This window comes from Ostrea edulis, chromosome 7 (genome assembly GCF_947568905.1).
Source record: "Ostrea edulis chromosome 7, xbOstEdul1.1, whole genome shotgun sequence".
Lineage (NCBI taxonomy): Eukaryota > Metazoa > Mollusca > Bivalvia > Ostreida > Ostreidae > Ostrea > Ostrea edulis.
Window position 1 is genome coordinate 11,093,022 of NC_079170.1, and position 7,018 is coordinate 11,100,039.

Consider the following 7,018-nt stretch of genomic DNA (forward strand, 5'->3'; position numbering starts at 1 on the left):
TTCATCCAAAATATTTCACTAAAAATATTTGTGGGGATATTAGTTCACACAGACATTATGTTTCAAAATGAGCACGAGTATGGAAATGAACTGGGGTTCAAATTGACTGGCTACGTATACCTAACATGGCTACATCAACAAAGAAAATCACTTGAAGCTGTGAGTTTTTAGGTTATATGTGAGTTTAAGGAATATTTGAAAGTATGCTTGGAAACAAGTATAGTGGGAAAATATGTTAGGAATTATTTAATATTAAATTCATGAGACAGCGATGCAGGAATGCAGTGATAGAGGGACTTAACCATGCACTTTTTTTCTGTGCCGTAAATTGAAGATTTTTAATAAGGGGCTCATCTGAAGCTCTAGTGCTCTGACTTGCCCCAATATCTTCTCAAAGAGCTACGATTTTGGGTTTAGTTCTGCATCTAGTTTTTTAGGAGAAGATTTTAAAAGATTTTCCTTGTATATATTTCACATATAAAACTTAGATCCCCTATTGTGACCCCACTCTACCCCTGTGAGCCATGACTTTTAACAAACTTGAATCTGTACTATATATGAATGTAAAACTTTGATCCTCGATTGTGACCTCACCCTACCCCCGGATACCATGATTTGCACAAAACAGGAACCTTTTATGTGAATTCAACTTTCCTGGTCCAGTGGTTCTTGAAAAGGTTTTTTAAATGACCCCACCCTATTTTTGCATACCCTTTATCTATTGATGATGCATACCAAGTTTGATTGAAACTGGCCCAGTGGTTCACTCTGGAGAAGAAAATGAAAATGTGAAAAGTTTACAGAGAGACAGACGACAGGCAAAGGTGATCAGAAAAGCTCATTTGAGCCTTTGGCTCAGGTGAGCTAAAAAAGTATATAAACATGTTCAATGTTAAACCTGTTTGTTGTATTGCTTAACAGCTCCATTGCCAGCATCTACCCTTACTGAGCTTACAGTGTCAGACCTTGATATCATCATCATCACTCATTTTGACTATCCAGGCCAAATTAATATTTTTGCAAGGGTGAGGCCTGGCTGTCCTGTCGAGGTTGAAGTTTGTACTTCCACACTTGGCGACCCAGTGGATTGATCCTATCCAATCCTCTAAACTCTAGGTCTCGTTTTAGGATCTCATCCCATGTCAGCTTTGGTCTACCTGTGAAGTTCTTTTCTGTTGATCATGATGCATAACATTCTGACAAATCTGCAAAAATATTTAGAGAAGTGATTAGTAAAAGGTCTTCGTAAAAGGTAGCAAGAAATGTACAATTAGATAAAAATCATAATTTCTATTTCTACAAAGTAAGTGTTTATCAAATGATCAGCTGTAAATATTAATTCACACATCAATTATCATTTTTAAAGATTCAAAGTGATACAGATATCATGAACATTTTATGACAAATATATCATAACTTCAGATTGTTTTTATGAAAAACAAATGTATCCCCAGCTCCCCAAATTGGAAGTGCTCCAAATGAAACCTCCAACCCCTTAATGTACTGCATGGTATGGAAGATAAAGCATGAGCAGGAACATAGACATTATGAACTCCAATAATTAAGTCACATAGGAGAAGGGTTCACAAACTATTTTACACCCTCCACCCCTACAATCCACTATATTAGGGACAACATTTGGATCTTTGATCTGTCCCTGCAATATGCACGTCGCAAATGGCATTGAAGTATTCTACAAAATTTCAAGTCTATCGGATAAGCCGTATAGGAGAAGTATTCACAAGCTATTTTAACATCCTCCACACCTCTTAGATCTACAATTAACTTTTAGAAAAATAATTGGACCCTCCTGTCCCGACAATATGCACATCTACAAATGGCAATGAAGTATTGTACAAAGTTTCAAATCTATCCAATAAGCCATATATTTTACATCCTCCACCCCTCTAAGATCTACTATTAACTTATAGGAAAATAATTGGATCCTTCCGTCCCACCAATATACACATCTACAAATGGCAATGAAGCATTGAACAAAGTTTAAAGTCTATCCGATAAGCCATATAGGAGAAGTGTTCACAAGATTTTGTGGCAGACGGACAGAAAGTACAAAAACAATATGTCTCCCCTGAAAGAGGGGAGACATAATTACAGTACTGCAGCAATATTTTCACTGTATTTCAGTTGGAGGCTGTCAAAATACAAATTATCAATATACTCTTAAGGTGCAAATGAAAACTTGCATATATATACCTTTTCTCAATACATTTTAATGCATTTTATTTCATCTCTAGTGGACTCTCTTTAGGACTGGCTCATTTTGCTGGGAATATGGGCATCTAGCTATCCTGGTGCCATGTTCTTTTTAATGAATATTGTATTTTCTAGGTTATGTCAAAGCCACTTTTTCTCTTTGATGCAAAATTATGTTTGACTGAAATTAAAGTGAAGGTTATTTAACAAGAAATCTAGTAGACACATTCAAGCAATACCTGTTCCCTACCACTACTAACTATATATTTATTCAACATATGTTCAAATTCAATGGAACCACTGGACTTCATATACTATTTTGTCAAAATGCACAGTATTAATGAAGAGGGTGTTACAACTTACATATACCAGATAAGACGTATCATCAATGGTCTACCTAATATATTAATATCTGCTCTAGAACCTGATTTTCATGCACCCATGTTATGATGGATTGTATTATGGTATTTATCAAGCTCTTTCATCTGTCTGTTAGCTTTTTTAAAAATTCAAAATCTTAGTTTATCAATCCTTATACCCACTCAGGTGATCTAATCAGTAATTAAAAAAACTGATTAATCTTTTTGAACATCATATCTAGCAAAGATACTTACATACATATGTAACTTTAAAATGATACTTATGCCTTGTTCAAACAGCGGTTTTAATGCATATTTTGAATTAAAATTTTCAAACTTTAATGCGCATCAAATATACTTCGTAGAATAGATATAGGCCCCTGCATAATGACAAATTTGGGTCACATGCATCATACCCCTGGTTAGCTATAGATTTATATGTATGCTAATTTTGATTGAAAAACTAATTTTAAAAAACTTAATTGATCACTAAAAATAGTGAACATTAAGTAATTAGAAAATGCCAGATGTAGATCTGTGCTCTGCAGAGACATACTGGGTCATATATGCATAAAGAAGAAAAAAACTATAAAACAATTCTCTTTGATCCACTGTAAATTGTAGGAAAATATTCGATCCCTGGGTCAGAAGAACGTGAACAACATTAAATGATAATGAAGTATTGTACACAATGACCTTCATTTTTGCAGTTACTACCATTACACCGGAAGTAGGGGGCGTGCTTACTGATGGAGTCCCCCCCCCAATTGTGGCCCCATCCTACCCCCGGAGGCCATGATTTGAACAAACTTGAATCTGCACTATGTCAGAAAGTTTTCATGTAAAAATAAGTTTTTCTGGCTCAGTGGTTCTTGAGAAGAAGATGTTTAAAGATTTTTCATATATATTTGTATGTAAAACTTTGATCCCCTATTGTGGCCCCATCCAACCCCCGGGGCCCATGATTTGAACAAACTTGAATCTGCATTATGTCAGGAAGCTTTCATGTAAATCTCAGGCCATCATTAAAAATAGTTTTGTTTGATGTACTCTGACTCACATTTTTCAAGGTGGGTCGGTAGGTAGGGTTTTTTTTTTGGTTTTTTTTTAACGTCATGAAAATTTGTAATATTTTCTTTTAGAATAAGGAGAATTTTCTATTTTTCAAGGGACCCACCCCCCCCCCAAAAGTTTTAAATTGCTGGAAAAAATGGTCGGGTAGAAGCAAATTTGATTGGTCGGTCGGAGTACATCAAACAAATCAATGTTTATTTTTGGCCTCAGCTTTTCTGGCTTAGTGGTTCTTGAGAAGAAGATTTTTAAAGTTTTTCCCTATATATTTGTATGTAAAACTTTGATCCCCCCTTGTGGCCCCATCCTACCCCCGGGGGCCATGATTTGAACAAACTTGAATCTGCAATATGTCAGGAAGCTTTCAGGTAAATTTCAGCTCTTCTGGCCCAGTGGTTCTTGAGAAGAAGATTTTTAAATGACCCCACCCTATTTTTGTGATTATCTCCCCTTTGAAAGGGACATGGCACTTCATTTGAACAAACTTGAAAGCCCTTCACCCATGGATGCTTTTGGCCAAGTTTGGTTGAAATTGGCCCAGTGGTTCTGGAGAAGAAGTAGAAAATGTGAAAAGTTTACAGACGGACAGACAGACAGACGACAGACAAAATGTGATCAGAAAGAGCTAAAAATCAATTAAAATATGCAAATTCATTTTTGGGTTGAATGTATTAATTGTTACACAAATTTACTACATGTTTACAAATCATTACATTTTGCTAAATGATATAATTATTCTACATATATCATCTAAGATTTTAATTATACAAAATAAGATCATATAAAATCTGTAAATAAATTATGGATCAACAAAATTGTTAAATACTAAGACCTGCTTTCATATTTACTGTACTTAAGACCACATAGAATTTCATATTTACAGATTATCATCCACGCCCACCCCTCTCAAAATTATCCACCCCATTGTTTTTTATTCTACCTTTTTAAAAAAAAAAAAGAAGTTGAGAACAAATATTTGGCTTGTATATCAAACATTTAGAGCATTTCAATGACTGACCCTAACATTTTGGCATGTTGTGGTTATATTTGACATGTTTCTATTATAAGGGTACCCAAAGATGTGGTAGTTGTTAAGGACTGTTGCAGTGTGATATGCATTTGGTCAAGTGACTGCACATGTATGCCTTGTTAAAATTGATTAATGGAGATGCTATTGAATGTGAAAGTATGCCATATCATGCCATTTCCCAATTCTGTGTTTGGAACTTTTATTATTGAGTGTGCGTGTCTTAGACTAGAAGAAGATGATGGCAAACTGAATTGAATAATGTTAAGCAAAAGAACTACAGTACAGTGACTGTTGCTTTGTGGTACAATGATGGTAATTATGACTCATTAATTAGCGGATACGGCAATGGCATATCCTGATCCTGCATAAACTGCATATTCAAACAAGAGGCCCATGGGCCACATCGCTCGCCTGATTCACCTTGGCCCATATTTAAAGATTTGTTCTACATATTCGCTTCTAAAACTTTGATCCCTATTTAAGTATTGTGGCCCAACCTACTCACGGGGCCATAATTTCTCCTACCTAAAATCTAACTCCAAAAAACCCCACACAAACATAGCTTGTAAAGGGGATAGGAGGACGTGCCTGGTGTTTAATAATTCAATGTGTACAGGCATTAGAAAAATGTGTACAGTCAAAACTGCCATAGCGACCCACTGTATTAAGCGACTCACTGTCGTATGTGACCATAAAAAGTCCCCCCCAAGACGTTACTTTATATTTTGTACCTGTATTAAATGACCACCTGTCTGACGCGACCAACGACCATGATTTTTACAACCTTTTCGTGTATTTTAACGAAATTTTACCTCTATTTAACGACTGTACATTTTTCGATTACAACGTGATTACTACTTTCGATTTCGGTCGAGCCGAATATTCTGGGAATTATCGCCCCTAACACTTTCGTTTTCAAACACGCGACTATTCTGGGAATTATCGCCCCTAACACTTTCGTTTTAATACGCAGTTTGGCGATGATCTTGTTTAGTCAACCCTCTGAATAAATTATCATACCCAAGCTGTCAACATTCAGTGTCATGTGTGGTTAATTAATAAAACCCGAGTTGTTGTTTGTTTAACAAAATCAAGGATCAGGGAATCATGGCCGGTGTATTTGAAGGTGTGAATTTCGACAAACTTTAAGTGCCGGGTAGGCTAGACCGGAAATGAAAATCTACCACTTGTTGTACCATTATGTTCAACAAGAGTAAAACATCTGCCCGATTGCGATATAAATCAGGTAAATATTGTGCTTAGGACTGAAATTTTAAACGGAGTATTCGCAGTTTTCCTGCATGAGATACTCGAGGTTTCCAGAATAATAACCGGAACTAGCAGCTCACTTCGACATGTCCCAAGTATTTGATACGTCCGAGTTCAAGAAAATTGCCTGCATTAGTTCTAAGCTTAAAAGATTTGCTGTGCATGTACAATGGATATTGTGATTTATTTTTAAATGTTTCTCAAATTGAATAACATTTTTCCAGCATGTATTGTACAAAAGGAGACGCAACACTTCATCATTTGCTTTCTTACCACAAGCATTGCATTTTTTAGTTACACTGTACAAGTAGGCTTATACATAAATACCCTTTACTTCAAAGTATTTATAAGTTTTAGAAAATTTATCATTCTTAAACAGATTAAATGTAATTTTTGATGAATAAAAAATTATGATACAACGCATTGTATTCTAGATTTTTAACTACAGTGTATTTAATGTTATTTTACAACTATTGAAACCATACTTGATATTCTTAATGATAAATTCCAAATACATGTAGTCATTTTCTCCATTGTACAAATTATTTGCGAAATTTTATCCATTAACTGCGGAAAATAGGCAACCTGTATTAAGAGACCACCTGTCATATGTGACCTTTTCTCCATTCTCTGTTGGACGGTCTCTTAATACAGGTTTGACTGTATATGCAAAAACATACTTTAAATTGTATGCAAAATGATACCCATGTCTAGTCCTATTATAACATTGGAAGGAAAATTTGATCTGGCCACCATTGCTACACGACATTTTAAGTTATGAAAAATAAAAAAATTACATATGAACACCTAGGCTGTGTCAAGCTGAGTGAGCAAGTTTGTGCAGAACGAACAAAAATTACACCAAACACAGCGACACCTTTTCGAAATTTTATTTTTACAAACTTGAATCTGCACTACAGAGCTGTATGTCAGGAAGCTTTCATGTAAATTATGTAAACTGCTCTGGCCTAATGGTTCTTGAGAAGAAGATTTTTATGGCCCCATTCTACCCCAGGGGGGTCATGATTTTAACAAACCTGAATCTGCACTATGTCAGGAAGTTTTTATGTAAATT